We start from the raw sequence: 18,816 nt of genomic DNA on the forward strand, positions 1-18,816 counted from the left end.
ATATCGATACGAACGAGTGTCTGTATATGACTTTCATAGGGGCCTGAAGATGGAATACTTAATTGCCGAAACTGGTTGTCAAAATAAAATCAAATAACTTCTTAAGCTGCACGGCTGTTTGGGGATTTTGCTTGTTAAATAAAAAATTAATTGATAACCTTGGGTGCAAGTCCTACAGTGAGATGAAGAGGTTGTCACTGGAAATGAAGCTATGGGGCACCGCATCAAACAAGTCAGACCGACGGAAATAAAAAGATAAATTGTCGTCATGGCTAAAGATGCCAACTGTCAGATAAAGTATCAGCATCGCTGATTCTTCGGACGCACGTCTCGATGAACGATCATTGGTGAATTTCACTGAAAATCTCTAAAACATCGTTACATTTGCTTTAAACCTGCCAGCAGAGATATAATCACACTCAGTTTTAATCGTGAACGTATTCCTATCTCCTAGGAATCATTTGCCATATCATAGTGGTCATAAGGTAACGTCAGAACTTAGTGTGTAGAGTAATGATTGCCGCATTACAGGATCGGCGACGCTTGTTGATTGCAGCTGCCAGTCGTTTATTACAGGCGAGGAAGACACGCGTAGGCGCAAGGCTAGAGTCAGAGGGTACGAGGAATTGGACGCCTTGTGAAAGCAGCAAAGCAAGTAACTCGTTGCCACATACGAGAGCTACAGAAAAAAAGAAAAACATACCTCCACTTCCTACAGTCGGTCAGGCGGTAGCGTAAACTCCAGAGGACATCGAAAAAAACTACGTAAATTTCGCCAGGTTCTCGTGCAGAGCTTTGGTAAATGACATTTTAGCAGCTTTTGGTTGTGTGTGTAAAGGTGTAAAATAAATTATCTGATAAAACATTGATAAAACAATAAGGTCAAAACGAATGTCACTGAGTGGGCATAAACATATTTGCCATTTATATTCTTGACTGCGGTCGGGGAGCAAAAAAATAGACATCCTTTCCTCTCTCAAAACGTACGAAATGAGAGGCTGCGACGATACATGGAATTACTTACTATTTCTTCCCTGCCTTTGCAGAATAACATCAGAGATGAACGACTGGTATCTCAGATGTTGCTAATGTTTTATATCTGAAGATGTATCCCGCAGACGATGATGATAAGTTAGTGAAAAGTTTCACGCATAGTTCTCGCCCTCTCGTTCTCGCTCTCTCAGCCCAGAAGTTTTAACAGAGGTAAACAACGATCGTGAGATCCTTCACTCAGGCTTACTTCCTGATTTCTGTCACGTACAGACATGAACGACGTCAGTCCTTACCGTGTAACGTACCTACAACAAATAAAGACTACGTTTGTCTGTGAAAATGGACTCGCTAAGCAAACTGAGCTATCAGTAATCGGAATCTAACCTGCATAACACTGTATGCGTGTTATATGAGTGACAGTTTCTCTGTCATTTAAGCCCTCAACAGATCATTACAGGAAAAACTTAAAACTAACATTTGGATAAGCTATCTGACTATGTCTCTGAATATAAATTTACAAGTGATACAGAATCTGGCTTGTGCAACGGAATTTACTGGATTAGAGTACATGACACGTTGTGGTACGGCAGTGTCTATGTTTTGGCCCTAAGTTTTGCACTCACCTCTTTAGATGGCTGCCTTTTTCCAAGTGGTTTACAGCAATTCGCAGCAGGATGCAGTAGCGGCTAAAGCTTATTGTTACTAAGAATAATTTTAATAAAAAGGAGTTTGCCTGGCTCCTGTTAACTACTATATAAGTTGTAAGAAGGGATTTCATAAATTAAGTCTATTTAAAAACTGTAGAAATCATCATGACCAATAATAGTTTGACAATTGTTAATAATGGCGAAATGCCTGACAATGCCCTAATGAGTATCAATAATGGCTGAGTGACAGATTAACAAATTATTTCAATTTCAAAGTTACTTTAAAATGTAATAACCACAGCATATAGTTTGACAATTGTTAATAATGGCGAAATGCCTGACAATGCCCTAATGAGTATCAATAATGGCTGAGTGGCAGATTAACAAATTATTTCAATTTCAAAGTTACATTAAAATGTAATAACCACAGCATATTTATGAATCAGATGTGCAGAATAATAATTATTATTTGGAGAATAAGGAGGCTTCTTTAACTGACAAGTAAAACATGGAACTTTGCAAACTCAGACTATAATCAAGAGCCTAACCCTGCAATCTCACATGTTTCGCCCTCAGATTGTGACTGTCGATATCTGAGTGCTTATTTATTTCCACAGAGAATCGCAGAATATTACATAATGCAAAGAATGTCCTTAAGTTGGCTATATTGATACTCAATGTAATATTTAACCAATGTAACTGAGAGTTCTTACACACTTCTTACAACAGTAAAAACGACCCAATGAATGAGAAGCAACTGACTGATAAGTTTCTCCGTGGGCCCAGCGAATTACATGGAAACATTAAAAAATCGGGCAAATTTTTGTTAATACCTTGCTAGCTCACAAACGGATTCAATTATCTGTATACGGGGTGGTCCATCTCAAGTTTCGGATGAGATTATCTCGAAAACTATACATCGGGTAAAAATCGTGGGTAAGACAAGTTCGTAAGCTCAATGGGGGACATCAAATGATTCTACACGTGACGCCCAGCCCCCGCCCCCTTGGGTGGTGCGGGGGTCAACTTTTAAATCTTAAATGGAAACCCCCATTTTTTATTGCAGATTCGGATTCTCCATAAAAAAGTAATCAAGTTTTGTCTGAAACATATTTAAACCATCGACAGATGGCGCTGAAATCGAGAAAAAAGTAAAATTGGGAGAACTTTGATTTATTTAGAATTATCCGAGAAAGACTCATCAAATCGATAAAAAATGTGCACCAATTACTTCGTTATGCCACATTAAGCTGTTTTTGTACAAAATGTACTGTGTCCTACTTTTAGCGTTACCCAGCAACAACGGCATGGACGTAGTAGAATGATGTTCTTATGGGGTGCCTCATTAGTGTGAGTCCCCTTGCCTCTCACATGTTGGGGTGCTTCATTAGTGTGAGTCCCCTTGCCTCTCACAATTTGGGGTGCTTAATTAATTAAATTAGTCACGAACAAATTGTTCAAAATTATCCACATTTGCTTCAATGCTTGAAGTCAATCGTCTGCGAAAGATGTCCACAGATTTGAGCAGCACATCCAGTGGTATGGCTGCACACGATCTTCGAAAGCGTTGCTCCATATCGTTTCTGGTTGTGGGCTGTCTTTCATAAACAATATTTATTAAATAACCCCACAAGAAAAAATTAGGAGATGATGGGTCTGGTGAACTTGGAGGCCACTGAATTGGTCCGCCGCGTCCTATCCAGCGACAATGGTACCGTAAATGTAAAACGTTCCGCACATTTTTAGCATAATGGGGAGCTGCTCCGTCCTGTTGGAACCACATTCGTTGCCTAGTTTCTAAATCAACATGCATTAGCTCCAACAGATCATAGCGGAGAAGTTGTAAATATGATTCTCCAGTAACGTTTCGGTCAAAAAAAAAAAAACGGTACTATCAAGTAACCGTTTAAAATTCCAAGGCAGACCATTAACGACCATTTGTGTTGATTGTCAACGGGTATGTGGCAGTGTGGAGTGACAGGGGAAGAATAATGACAATCATGACAATTTAATTCCCCATTGTTTTTGAATGTGGCATCATAAGTGAAGATAACGTATCTAAAAATATCATTGGCACCTCTTATCATTTGCAAGGCCCATTGGCAAAATGCAAGTGTATTTGCATATCTTTCGGAGTTAATGCCTGTGTCAGTGTGATATGATACGCATGATATTTACGTGCCTTGAAAGTCCTCAAAACAGTTGATTTCGGTATTCCAGTTTGTCTCTGAATCGCACGACTACTCATTTCGGGATCCAGTTGAACACAGGCGAGAACGGTAAGGGTACGAATGTCATATTCATTGTATTCGCGATGACGAGGTGGACGGTGCATGCATCCATTTCGAGCTCACTGAGTGCAATTTCGAATAATGTTTTCGCTTGGATGTCGTCTGTTTGGGAAACCATCCGCATACTGTTGCCCAGCTGCAGCGTAATTGTTATGGCATTCACCTAAAATTAACATCATATCAACAATCTCTGTAGGAGGATAGTGAGCCATGTTTCGCTAAAGAATAATTTACTTTCATCAGTTGGTGTTTACCGTTCACAATCTGAATGTGAAGTCACTTCTGATCGCATTGCACTGACCTTTATACTGAGCCATAGTTCGCAGTTTGGCCACAGTACCGCCATAGTCGGGTGCATAAGGCAATTGTGAAGAGTTCCCTAACGAGATTTTAATACCATTCCGCCTCCCTGCATCAAAAACTGTGGCAGGTAGGATTTTGTTTTTTTTTTTGGTCATCAGTCTACTGACTGGTTTGATGCGGCCCGCCACGAATTCCTTTCCTCTGCTTACCTCTTCATCTCAGAGTAGCACTTGCAACCTACATCCTCAATTATTTGCTTGGCGTATTCCAATCTCTGTCTTCCTCTACAGTTTTTGCCCTCTACAGCTCCCTCTAGTACCATGGAAGTCATTCCCTCATGTCTTAGCAGATGTCCTATCATCCTGTCCCTTCTCCTTATCAGTGTTTTCCACATATTCCTTTCCTCTCCGATTCTGCGTAGAACCTCCTCATTCCTTACCTTATCAGTCCACCTAATTTTCAACATTCGTCTATAGCACGACATGTCAAATGCTTCGATTCTCTTCTGTTCCGGTTTTCCCACAGTCCATGTTCCACTACCATACAACGCTGTACTCCAGACGTACATCCTCAGAAATTTCTTCCTCAAATTAAGGCCGGTATTTGATATTAGTAGACTTCTCTTGGCCAGAAACGCCTTTTTTGCCATAGCGAGTCTGCTTTTGATGTACTCCTTGCTCCGTCCGTCATTGGTTATTTTACTGCCTAGGTAGCAGAATTCCTTAACTTCATTGACTTCGTGACCATCAATCCTGATGTTAAGATTCTCGCTGTTCTCATTTCTACTACTTCTCATTATGGGGGACTGATGACCTTCGCTGTTTAGTCCCCCTTAAACATCCCAACAACAACCAACAACAACCACTTCTCATTACCTTCGTCTTTCTCCGATTTACTCTCAAACCATACTGTGTACTCATTAGACTGTTCATTCCGTTCAGCAGATCATTTAATTCTTCTTCACTTTCACTCAGGATAGCAATGCCATCAGCGAATCGTATCATTGATATCCTTTCACTTTGTGTTTTAATTCCACTCCTGAACCTTTCTTTTATTTCCATCATTGCTTCCTCGATGTACAGATTGAAGAGTAGGGGCGAAAGGCTACAGCCTTGTCTTACACCCTTCTTAATACGAGCACTTCCTTCTTGATCGTGCACTCTTATTATTCCCTCTTGGTTGTTGTACATATTGTATATGACCCGTCTCTCCCTATAGCTTACCCCTACTTTTTTCAGAATCTCGAACAGCTTGCACCATTTTATATTGTTGAACGCTTTTTCCAGGTCGACAAATCCTATGAAAGTGTCTTGATTTTTCTTTAGCCTTGCTTCCATTATTAGCCGTAACGTCAGAATTGCCTCTCTCGTCCCTTTACTTTTCCTAAAGCCAAACTGATCGTCACCTAGCGCATTCTCAATTTTCTTTTCCATTCTTCTGTATATTATTCTTGTAAGCAGCTTAGATGCATGAGGTGTTAAGCTGATTGTGCGATAATTCTCGCACTTGTCAGCTCTTGCCGTCTTCGGAATTGTGTGGATGATGCTTTTCCGAAAGTCAGATGGTATGTCGCCAGACGCATATATTCTACACACCAACGTGAATAGTCGTTTTGTTGCCACTTCCCCCAATGATTTTAGAAATTCTGATGGAATGTTATCTATCCCTTCTGCCTTATTTGACCGTAAGTCCTCCAAAGCTCTTTTAAATTCCGATTCTAATACTGGATCCCCTATCTCTTCTACATCGACTCCTGTTTCTTCTTCTATCACATCAGACAAATCTTCATCCTCATAGAGGCTTTCAATGTATTCTTTCCACCTATCTGGTCTCTCCTCTGCATTTAGCAGTGGAATTCCCGTTGCACTCATAATGTTACCACCGTTGCTTTTAATGTCACCAAAGGTTGTTTTGACTTTCCTGTATGCTGAGTCTGTCCTTCCGACAATCATATCCTTTTCGATGTCTTCACATTTTTCCTGCAGCCATTTCGTCTTAGCTTCCCTGCACTTCCTATTTATTTCATTCCTCAGCGACTTGTATTTCTGTATTCCTGATTTTCCCGAACATGTTTGTACTTCCTCCTTTCATCAATCAACTGAAGTATTTCTTCTGTTACCCATGGTTTCTTCGCAGCTACCTTCTTTGTACCTATGTTTTCCTTCCCAACTTCTGTGATGGCCCTTTTTAGAGATGCCATTCCTCTTCAACTGTACTGCCTACTGCGCTATTCCTTATTGCTGTATCTATAGCGTTAGAGAACTTCAAACATATCTCGTCATTCCTTAGTACTTCCGTATCCCACTTCTTGGCGTATTGATTCCTCCTGACTAATGTCTTGAACTTCAGCCTACTCTTCATCACTACTATATTGTGATCTGAGTCTATATCTGCTCCTGGGTACGCCTTACAGTCCAGTATCTGATTTCGGAATCTCTGTCTGACCATGATGTAATCAAATTGAAATATTCCCGTACCTTCCGGCCTTTTCCAAGTATACCTCCTCCTCTTGTGATTCTTGAACAGGGTATTCGCTATTACTAGCTGAAACCTGTTACAGAACTCAATTAGTCTTTCTCCTCTTTCATTCCTTGTCCCAAGCCCATATTCTCCTGTAACCTATTCTTCTACTCCTTCCCCTACAACTGCATTCCAGTCGTCCATGACTATTAGATTTTCGTCCCCCTTTACATACTGCATTACCCTTTCAACATCCTCATACACTTTCTCTATCTGTTCATCTTCAGCTTGCGACGTCGGCATGTTCACCTGAACAATCGTTATCGGTGTTGGTCTGCTGTCGATTCTGATTAGAACAACCCGGTCACTGAACTGTTCACAGTAACACAGCCTCTGCCCTACCTTCCTATTCATAACGAATCCTACACATGTTATACCATTTTCTGCTGCTGTTGATATTACCCGATACTCATCTGGCCAGAAATCCTTGTCTTCCTTCCACTTCACTTCACTGACCCCTACTATATCCAGATTGAGCCTTTGCATTTCCCTTTTCAGATTTTCTAGTTTCCCTACCACGTTCAAGCTTCTGACATTCCACGCCCCGACTCGTAGAACGTTATCCTTTCGTTGATTATTCAATCTTTTTCTCATGGTAACTTCCCCCTTGGCAGTCCCCTCCCGGAGATGCGAATGGGGGACTATTCCAGAATATTTTGCCAATGGAGAGATCGTCATGAGACTTCTTCAATTACAGGCCACATGTCCTGTGGATACACGTTACGTGTCTTTAATGCAGTGGTTTCCATTGCCTTCTGCATCCTCATGTCGTTGATCATTGCTGATTCTTCAGCCTTTAGGGGCAATTTCCCACCCCTAGGACAAGAGAGTGCCCTGAACCTCTATCCGCTCCTCCGCCCTCTTTGACAAGGCCGTTGGTAGAATGAGGCTGACTTCTTACGCCGGAAGTCTTCGGCCGCCAATGCGGGTATGATACATTTTGTAAAACAATAGCTTAATTTGGGGTAATAAAATAATTGGTGCACATTTTGTATCGATTTTATGCGTCCTTCTCGGATCATTCTAAAACAATAGCTTAATTTGGGCTAATAAAATAATTGGTGCACATTTTGTATCGATTTTATGCGTCCTTCTCGGATCATTCTAAATAGATCGGAGTTCTTCCCCAATTTTAATTTTTCTAGATTTCAGCGCCATCTGTTAATGGTTTAAAAAATGTTTCAGACAAAACTTGATTACTTTTTTATGGTGAATCCGATACTGCAATAAAGAGTGGGGGTTTCCATTTAAGATTTAAATGTTTCCCCCTCCCCCTTGCCCCTCTCAAGGGGGCGGGGGCCTGGGGGTCACGTGTAGTATCATTTGCTGTCCCCCTTTGAGCTTACGAACTTGTCTTCCCCACTATTTTTACCCGATGTATAGTTTTCAAGATAATCTCATCCAAAACTTCAGATGGACCACCTGTATATATGCTTTCTGATCAAAAGTATCCGAATACCCCTATATAATGCGCAAAACCAGCTACAAGCCACGAGAAGCGGACGCGATAGTACGGAAGGAGGTGGGGAGTATTGAGTTGTCAGGAGAGACGCAGAAACAGCAGCATAGGTCGGCCAGGAGGGCTCAGTGACTGCAAATGTAGAATAGTCATTGGACGCCACCTGAGTAACAAAACAGTCAGGAACATTTGAGCCTTTCTAAAGCTGAGCAGAGAATAGGTGGATGAATCACATTGTAAAGAGCTAATACAGAGGACGTCTGTCAATAAACATTCTGGGCTCTCATATGACGTAACACCGGGTTCACTGAAACGCGAGTTTAAAGATGAAAATACAGTTCTTCATTACGTTCTGACTAATGAATACACAATAAATACTGATGCTTTAAAAAAATCATTAAAAGAAAAAATCATTAAACAGGGAAATTCATAACATAGCAGTGGAACACACGTTTGTGTACAAAATGCTATTTTTCACAATTCGCCACTTTGTGGGAGACAGTAGTTAAGCAATATCTTACCCTCAGCAGATCGGCAGGGTTAGGCTAGCAAGAACCGCACTGTCGGCATGCTGCAGCAGAAACATCCCACCACCTGTCCCAGCTTAGCGCCGCTCCTCACCTGCAACAGGACAAGAATGTATGCGTGACACTCTGGGACAGACGCATACGGGGAGTATGTAGTGACATTCTCATACTAATATTATCAGTTCGCATCGATACTTCTATTTCACTACCTTTGGTATCGGAATATATCAGATAATTGAAAGAAATATCAGAGTATCGGTATCGAAAACATTGAATAGTTGGCACGAAGGGGGAGAGAGGAGAGGGGTGGTAATAACATTTCGTGTTAGTTTAATCTCTACTAAAATATAAAGACATGCTGTTCGTTATTCCCAAGAATATCGAAAAGCTCTTGCCCAGTTTACTTCACAGTTTTTCCCGATAATCTAATAAACGTTCGGGAGCTACATACACTCCTGGAAATTGAAATAAGAACACCGTGAATTCATTGTCCCAGGAAGGGGAAACTTTATTGACACATTCCTGGGGTCAGATACATCACATGATCACACTGACAGAACCACAGGCACATAGACACAGGCAACAGAGCATGCACAATGTCGGCACTAGTACAGTGTATATCCACCTTTCGCAGCAATGCAGGCTGCTATTCTCCCATGGAGACGATCGTAGAGATGCTGGATGTAGTCCTGTGGAACGGCTTGCCATGCCATTTCCACCTGGCGCCTCAGTTGGACCAGCGTTCGTGCTGGACGTGCAGACCGCGTGAGACGACGCTTCATCCAGTCCCAAACATACTCAATGGGGGACAGATCCGGAGACCTTGCTGGCCAGGGTAGTTGACTTACACCTTCTAGAGCACGTTGGGTGGCACGGGATACATGCGGACGTTCATTGTCCTGTTGGAACAGCAAGTTCCCTTGCCGGTCTAGGAATGGTAGAACGATGGGTTCGATGACGGTTTGGATGTACCGTGCACTATTCAGTGTCCCCTCGACGATCACCAGTGGTGTACGGCCAGTGTAGGAGATCGCTCCCCACACCATGATGCCGGGTGTTGGCCCTGTGTGCCTCGGTCGTATGCAGTCCTGATTGTGGCGCTCACCTGCACGGCGCCAAACACGCATACGACCATCATTGGCACCAAGGCAGAAGCGACTCTCATCGCTGAAGACGACACGTCTCCAATCGTCCCTCCATTCACGCCTGTCGCGACTTGGGGCGTGAGCGGAAGACGGCCTAACGGTGTGCGGGACCGTAGCCCAGCTTCATGGAGACGGTTGCGAATGGTCCTCGCCGATACCCCAGGAGCAACAGTGTCCCTAATTTGCTGGGAAGTGGCGGTGCGGTCCCCTACGGCACTGCGTAGGATCCTACGGTCTTGGCGTGCATCCGTGCGTCGCTGCGGTCCGGTCCCAGGTTGACGGGCACGTGCACCTTCCGCCGACCACTGGCGACAACATCGATGTACTGTGGAGACCTCACGCCCCACGTGTTGAGCAATTCGGCGGTACGTCCACCCGGCCTCCCGCATGCCCACTATACGCCCTCGCTCAAAGTCCGTCAACTGCACATACGGTTCACGTCCACGCTGCCGCGGCATGCTACCAGTGTTAAAGACTGCGATGGAGCTCCGTATGCCACGGCAAACTGGCTGACACTGACGGCGGCGGTGCACAAATGCTGCGCAGCTAGCGCCATTCGACGGCCAACACCGCGGTTCCAGGTGTGTCCGCTGTGCCGTGCGTGTGATCATTGCTTGTACAGCCCTCTAGCAGTGTCCGGAGCAAGTATGGTGGGTCTGACACACCGGTGTCACTGTGTTCTTTTTTCCATTTCCAGGAGTGTATTTTTCAAATGTATAGGACATAGAAATACATATCTGCGATATAAAAGGGAAATGTTTTTGCAGAAATCTCGAAATGCTTTTAACAATAAGTCAATAACGATGAGATGTAGTACGTGAAGGAATTTATCAGTAATTACATACAGGATTTGTATCTATTGGATTAATATGAGGAATAATTTTATTTATTGCATCTGAAGCCTAATTTTTTTACGTTATTCTTCTGGGCTTTCTTTAGTAGAGGGCTATAATAAAAGCTGCGCCAGACACACACACACACACACACACACATATATATATATATATATATATATATATATATATATATATATATATATATATATATATATACTGGAGTAAACTTTCAAACGAATCAGTCAACAACTTTTAGAGAGTTTTACTAACAATGTTTTCCCTGTGTATACTATATTTGTATCTATTAAAATACATAGTAGCGTAAACGTAAAATCTCTCCCTCTCTCTCTCGTTTACGTTTCCGCTATTATGTATTTTAATAGATACAAATATAGTATACAAAGGGAAAACGTTGTTAGTAAAAATCTCTAAGAGTTGTTGACTGATTTGTTTGAAAGTTTACTAAAGTAAATAGATCGATATAGGCTATATATTTTCTTAAACTATAATTTACAGGTTGTCTGTTAAAACGAATTGCGAGAAATAAAATGTTGTGCTATGCTGTGTTGTGAAAATCTGTGGTTTAATTTTCTTTCCTGCAGTCAGTTTCAACTACAATAGTAGGGCATTTAAAAATTACACAAATTTTTTCTCCTGTACACATTATTACAGCTTGTATATAATTTTAAACAGAAATAGTATACACAACTGTACGCTGTTTTGTTTTCTTCCGGGGAGTCGGTTTTTATAGAAAAAGGATACTTGTATCTATGGCTCATCGGCCTATTAGAGTACTACTACGGAATGTGCATCATTCAAACTTTGTAATCCTACCTAATCGCAGAATAAAACTCCGTGAAGTAATATCCTCACAGATACAGCAGCACGGAAGGTATGTCATGTCGCATATATCAGTAATTTTAAGCGACTTCAGTTCCCAGTCAAGGATTCGCTGGCAATAACAATAATCAAAGCTCAAGGTCAAGGAGAGGGGTGGAAATGGATATAGAGAGGGGGAAGCAGGAGATGAACAGAGAGAGGGGAAGAAGGTGGAGAGGCACAGGGGGAGGAGGAGATGGGTGGAGAGAGGGAGTAGGAGGTGATGAACAAAGAGAGAAGGAGGAAGAGACGGAAAAAAGGCACAAAAATACTATGCTGAGATGTTCGTAGTGGCAGCTGCCACATATCAGTACTTTTGCAACTCTTTTTTTCAGTCTATCTTCCATAACCAAGTGCAGTCTCGTATACAACAATTGTGCGAATCATTCTTGAGCTCTACTCTCGTGTTTGGAACCCCCACTAGCTCGTATAAAGGAAGACATGGAAGCAGTTCAGAGGCAGGCTGCTAGATTTGCTACCGGTAGAGTCGATCATCATGTGAGTATTACGATGAATCTTCGTGAACTCAAATGGGAATCTTTGGAGGGAAGACACGAAGTAAAGTACATTTTGAGAAACGGCGTTTGGAGCTGACTGCAGAACTAATCTACTGCCGACAATGTACATTTCGCGTAAGGAGCACGAAGGCAAGATAAAAATTAGGGCTCGTACGGATGCCTATACATGGTCGGTTTTCCTCTCTTCATTTGGGAGTGGAACAGGAAAACCAATAGTAGAAGCATGAGGTTCCCTCTACCATGCACAACACGTTGGCTTGAATACTACAAATATAGACGAAGAACCATGAAAAATACTCCCACACGGCAACACCACCTCCTCCATATTTCGCCGGCCGCTGTGGCCGAGCGGTTATAGGCGCTTCAGACCGGAACCGCGCTGCTGCTACGGTCGCAGGTTCGAATCCTGCCTCGGGCGTGGATGTGTGTGATGTTCTTAGGTTAGTTAGGTTTAAGTCGTTCTAAGTTTAGAGGACTGATGACCTCAGATGTTAAATCCCATAGCGCTTACAGCCATTTGAAACAATTCTCCCTCCGTACTTCACTGTCTGCACTGCATGTGATGGCTGGCATTCGCCAAACCTAAATCTTTCTGACCAAAGAGTATAGTGTGTTTCATCTCCCAGCATTACTCATTTTGAGTCATCCACTGTCTAGTGGCTTTGTTCTTTGCACTACAGCCTCTGATTAACATAAGCTATAGATCTGTGTGGCTCATGGGGTGTCCCCCGATCATTGTGGTCCATTCTTTTTAACACATTCATGGACTGCTTGTTGGACTCTGTAACTCGCGAGTGATTTCTCCCTCTTTCTTACTGCCTGGTCTGTGGTTTTTCCTTCATGTCTCCATCACACAGTCACGCTCGACTTGGGCACCTTTAGAAAGTTGGAAATGCCTCTGATAGGATTGTTACTCAGGTAACATCCAATGACAGCTCAACGTTCGATTGCAATGTGCTCTCCTGATTGACGAATTACGCTGCTTCTGCTTTGCTACTGTCAAAACAATTCTTCCCTTTTCCTTCTATAGTGGTGAGCCTACCTCTTTTGACATCGAATTTCAAGGTACTTACGATCAACAAATGTAAAGCGGAAGCACCACGTCTGCCCATGATAAACCTGTCGGAACCGACCGACCACTGTGTCGTCCGCTGCCAATGGCGTCATTGACTACTGCATGGAATGGAGAGGTGTGGGGTCAGCTCTCCGCTCTGCCGGTCGTCGGCTTTTTCCTTGGAGCCGCTATTTCTCAGTCAGGCAGCTCCTCAAGTGGCATGGCAAGGCAGCATACACGTCGTTCCAGTTCTCCCACCAACGTAGAGTCCCTGAGGCCACCGCGTATCGATCCCGGGTCCTCCACATAGCAGTCTGGGGTACATGCTTTTTGTCACATACTTTCGGTCACATTGTGTATGTTTCTGCACCACTTTGAATGGATTCGTGACTCGCATTAATTTGATTCGCTTCCATTTCTTACGTTTCCTGTGGTCATAGATTTATGCAAGTAACCTGCGCCTACCTCGTAACACATGAAGGCGGTAAATGATATCTTTGACGGCTGGTGTGGCCGTGCGGTTCTAGGCGCTTCAGTCAGGAACCGCGTGACCGCTACGGTCGCAGGTTCGAATCCTGCCTCGGGCAGGGATGTGTGTGATATCCTTAGGTTAGTTAGGTGTAAGTAGTTCTAAGTTCTAGGGGACTGATGACCACAGATGTTAAGTCCCATAGTGCTCAGAGCCATTTGAACCATTTTTTGATATTTTTGAACCTGTATCGAGTATGGCGACTCATCTCTCATTTAATATTACGTAGCTTTTCGTTAAAATTAATTATCAGACTAAAGTGGCTGATCAATCGCTGCAACATAGCAATATCTGGGAATCCAACACATGGAGAGCTGAAACTTCATGGCAGATTAAATCTGTGTGCCGGACCGAGACTCAAACTCGGGACCTTTGCCTTTCGCGGGCAAGTGTCTACCATCTGAGCTACCCAAGCACGACCCACGCCCCGTCCTCACGTGAGTCGTGCTTGGGTAGCTCAGATGGTAGAGCACTTGCCCGCGAAAGGCAAAGGTCCCGAGTTCGAGTCTCGGTCCGGCACACAGTTTTAATCAGCCAGGAAGTTTCATATCAGCGCACATTCCGCTGCAGAGTGAAAATATCATTCTGGATACGGAGAGCTGTTTATGTTGGAATGTTCAGATGGTATGGAGATTAAATGCTGGCAGAGACCGGCTTCATTCGTGTAATATCGCACATTCCCTCGCATTCAACCAGTAGGCGGTCATTTATTAATTATTTACGACGACGTCTTGTAAGTTCTGTGAATTCACACTGTCATTGTTTACACATTCCAAACCACAATATTCTTTCTCTGAATAATTGTAGCACACTATAACCACAGTCTGTACCAGTTACTTTTTAAAAACTTGAACTCGACCACAAATAATTTGCTCTATTTTACACCACTTTCCACATCAGTAAATAGTTACAAGACTCATTTACTACAAGTTTTGATTTCTCGCACACCTTGTCACCAACTAGTCCAGCAAACGCCATGTCTTCTCGCCACTCGACTGTCATCTGTCTATTTAATTCCATTGCTCTGGTTTCTTTCATTCATTTTAATTTCTACGGAGGTACTACTTATACAATAAAAACTATACATTTGCAGCACTTACACGCGTGCATACGAATGTACATATTTTAGATAGCGTAGAAAATATTTCTAAGTATTCCGATCACCAGTAGACGCAGAAGAAGGCCATTGTAGCCGTGACCGAAATGTTGGTTTCTGCATTATAGGTTTTTACATTATCAAACTTTACCATAGTTAGAAAACTTTTATGTTAGCTGACTCTGCCCGCGGGAGTCTACGACATTATAATAGCAAATATTAAATATAGAAAAAAATTATAAGCGAATACGCCACGAAAATTCCTTCACAAACTTGTTCAAATTACCTTCACCATTCATTACAAAATTTTACGTATCTATTCATAAACACAAGCGTGCGAATTTCGTGCTGATCCCCTTCCCTGTTCCATGGCAGTTTCTCAAACATCCAGTACCATGGCCGCAGATCAGCACGGAATTGGCGCGTTTGGATCGTTCTAGGTCAGAGCAGGGCTGACGTCTCGTTACGCTACCAGACAATGCGTGGAACGGATTTGTTGTCGGCGTCGACGCGTCGTCACTGTTTCTGGTCATCCTGTGGTGCTTGCCGACTTAGCAGATTTTCCTGACACACTGCACAGCCTTGCTCCTGCAGTGAATTTAATAAATGATTTGCACTCTCATAACCCTCCTGCCTCTAGTAGATCGCTAGTGCGTTTTCCGGCCAATCCTCGCCATACCATATCTCCCTGTGCTTCCTCCACCGTTCGAGCTTAAAAATAAAGTCGTAGAATCACGGATACTTCCCACTCGTCATTATGGTATGAAAACTCACGCCGGTTGGGACTGTCGATAAGTGCTTTTGTGTGATATATTAGCGTTATTTCAACTATATCACTCTTGCTAAGAACAATTATCATGGCTACGTGGCAATAAATGTAAAGATTATTACACTTGGCGTTTACTCTATCGTTTTCTCGAGCATTGGACTCCTTCTTATTAATCTTCAACCCCTACACTGGTATCTGAACAGCACAGCAGGAACACTCGTTCCCAATAAAGTAAAATACTCGCTGTATCAGTACACAATATTGCCATGTTCTCTAAATCATCTTCTGTATCGGGAACCAGACTGTGGAACAATCTACTTCAAAATATTAAAGAAAATAAATTCCTTTCAAACTCCAAAAGACAGGTAGTGCTAGACCTTTTGTTACTGTAGCTGCCTGTTACACATACATGTCTCCACGTCACTCTCGTCAACCCTTCTTCCCCCCACCCCTATTCCCTCCGAGTTGTCTACAGAATTCTTTACTGAAGATTTTATCTTTATAACAGCCACTTCACTTTCATTTGAATCTTCTCCTCTTTTATCAACGCTTCCACTTCAAACAGCAAAAAAGGCATCAAAGATGCTAAACCAATCAATATCATTCTCACTAAATCCTTTATTTGGTTATTTATTGGTGTTATTTTCTTCTCTAGTTGAGGGGTCTTACATCTGTCGCCGCATCCTGCATCTCTGTCGGCAAATGCCTCGATCTCGTCACTTTTCCTCATCATCATCTTTTCCTCTTCTCTCCATCGCTTCTTTTATTCCACTTAGCCATACTTTCCGTGGGCTTCCTCTTCTTCTCCTTCCAGAAGGTAGTCATTAACATACTCCTTTATGCCATCTATCTTATTCATGCTTTTGACGTGCCTGAACCATCCAAGCTGTCTTTCTTCTATTCTATCTGGAATAGTATAATGAGTCTGTGTCGTTTCTCTTATTTCTTCATTTCTTACGTGGTCAAGTTGGAAAATTCTGCATCGGTTTCTCAAGTGGTCTAAGACACTTTTCATTTCTTTCTGTGAATTCCCAGCTCTCAATCCCGTATCTTGTTACTCGTTCCACGAAGGATTTTTATAGATGTACTTTAACCTTTAAATCCCTTTTTGAGGACCAACGTACATGATTTAATTTCTGACTAGCCGCCCTTCCCTGACTCATCCGTTGTTGGATATGTCTATCGCCCATTACGTGATAGGATACTACCCACGTACTTAAACTCTTGATACGCTTTAATAAGATGTCCCTCAATGTTCAGGTTACTTCTGCCTTCTTAGTAACATGGATATTCCGTCTTCCCAGAATTAGTTTTCAAAATCCACAGTTTTCACTCTTCGAACAACTTCCTAAGTATGTAAGATACGTATATCGTCTTCAGCGTTTGGTGCAACTACGTGATCATCAGCATAGGAAAGTGTGTACTTACACTGGTTTCGTACTTCAATCCCCATTCCCATGCTCTTCCTACACCACAGATCCAGTGCCTTTGGCACATACATTTTAAAGATAGTCGGAGACAGACAGCATCCTTGCTCCAGTTCTTTAGTTATTCTGAGTATCTCTCTAGAAACTCCTTTCCCCACTTCAATGATGGATTCCGTCAAGTTGTAGAGGTTTATGATACTTAGAACATACATTTTTGGCAGTTCCCCTGGCCACAGAACCTCGAACAACTGCTTTAGTCACACAGTGCCATTTGCTTTTTCATGATCTACGAAGACCAGATAACTACTTAGATTCCTTTACAACCTCTTCTCCATGATCTGTGTTAGGGTAAATATGTTATGTACCACTTCGTTCTTCCACTTCTTTTACAAGCTTCTCCGTTCTTGATTTTAAAATCCCCCAGACAACCTGCTAACTGGTCTTGTGACACTTATACCACGATAATTGCTATACACTTCCTTGCTTTCTTTTTATGTTTGGTGCTTAGATGCACTAAGTTCCACTCTGTTGGAATTTTCTGCCCGTAACACACACATTTATTAAATAAGTTGCTTAGATATTCATACAGAGTGCTCGGGCCATACCTCACTAATTGTATTGGTACATTTGCAGGCCCTGCTGATATCCAAACTACCATCTGTACCTCTTTCGTAGTTCTCTACTTCTTCACCCTCCCGGTTCTCGCGTACCTCCCACTATTTCCTAGTACTCTGTCCTTCCTTCTCTTAGCACGCCCTAGCTATTAATATTATTGTTGTTATGATTGTCAATTATTATTTTTATTGATAATACAGATTATTTAGATTGTTCTTTAGTACACTTATCAGTGTAATTATTAATGCCTCCATTATGTTAGTGTCGCTATCGTCATTATTGTTGTTGCCAATTCTTTTTTACTAATAATGCAATTTTTTGTTATTGTGATTGTTATGAAATATTTTTTTTAATGTGTTGATTTCAGTCAGATGTAAGAGAGGGCCTTAAGGGCTCAATCTTTCAGGTGTGCCGCAGGGGAGTGTCGTAGGACCGTTGCTATTCACAATATATATAAATGACCTTGTGGATAACATCGGAAGTTCACTCAGGCATTTTGCGGATGAGGCTGTGGTATATCTAGAGGTTGTAACAATGGAAAATTGCACTGAAATGCAGGAGGATCTGAGACAAATTGACGCATGGTACAGGGAATGGCAATTGAATCTCAATGTAGACTAGTGTAGTATGCTTCGAATACATAGAAAGAAAGATCCTTTATCATTTAGCTACAATATAGCAGGTCAGCAACTGGAAGCAGTTAATTCCATAAATTATCTGGGAGTAGGCATTAGGAGTGATTTAAAACCGAATGACCATATAAAATTAATCGCCGGTAAAGCAGTTGCCAGACAGATTCATTGGAAGAATCGTAAGGAAATGCAGTCCGAAAACAAAGGAAGCAAGCTGCTTGAATACTGCTCACCGGTGTGGGATTAATACTAGATAGGGTTGATAGAAGAGATAGCGAAGATCTAACGGAGAGCAGCGCGCTTCGTCACAGGATCATTTAGTAATCGCGAAAGCGTTACGGAGATGATAGATAAACTCCAGTGGAAGACTCTGCAGGAGAGAGGCTCAGTAGCTCGGTACGGGCTTTTGTTGAAGTTTCGACAACATACCTTCACCGAGGAGTCAAGCAGTATATTGCTCCCTCCTACGTATATCTCGGGAAGAGACCATGAGGATAAAATCAGAGAGATTAGAGCCCACACAGAGGCATACCGACAATCTTTCTTTCCACGAACAATACGAGACTGGAATAGAAG

This window comes from Schistocerca nitens, chromosome 5, assembly GCF_023898315.1.
Source record: "Schistocerca nitens isolate TAMUIC-IGC-003100 chromosome 5, iqSchNite1.1, whole genome shotgun sequence".
Taxonomy (NCBI): Eukaryota; Metazoa; Arthropoda; class Insecta; order Orthoptera; family Acrididae; genus Schistocerca; species Schistocerca nitens.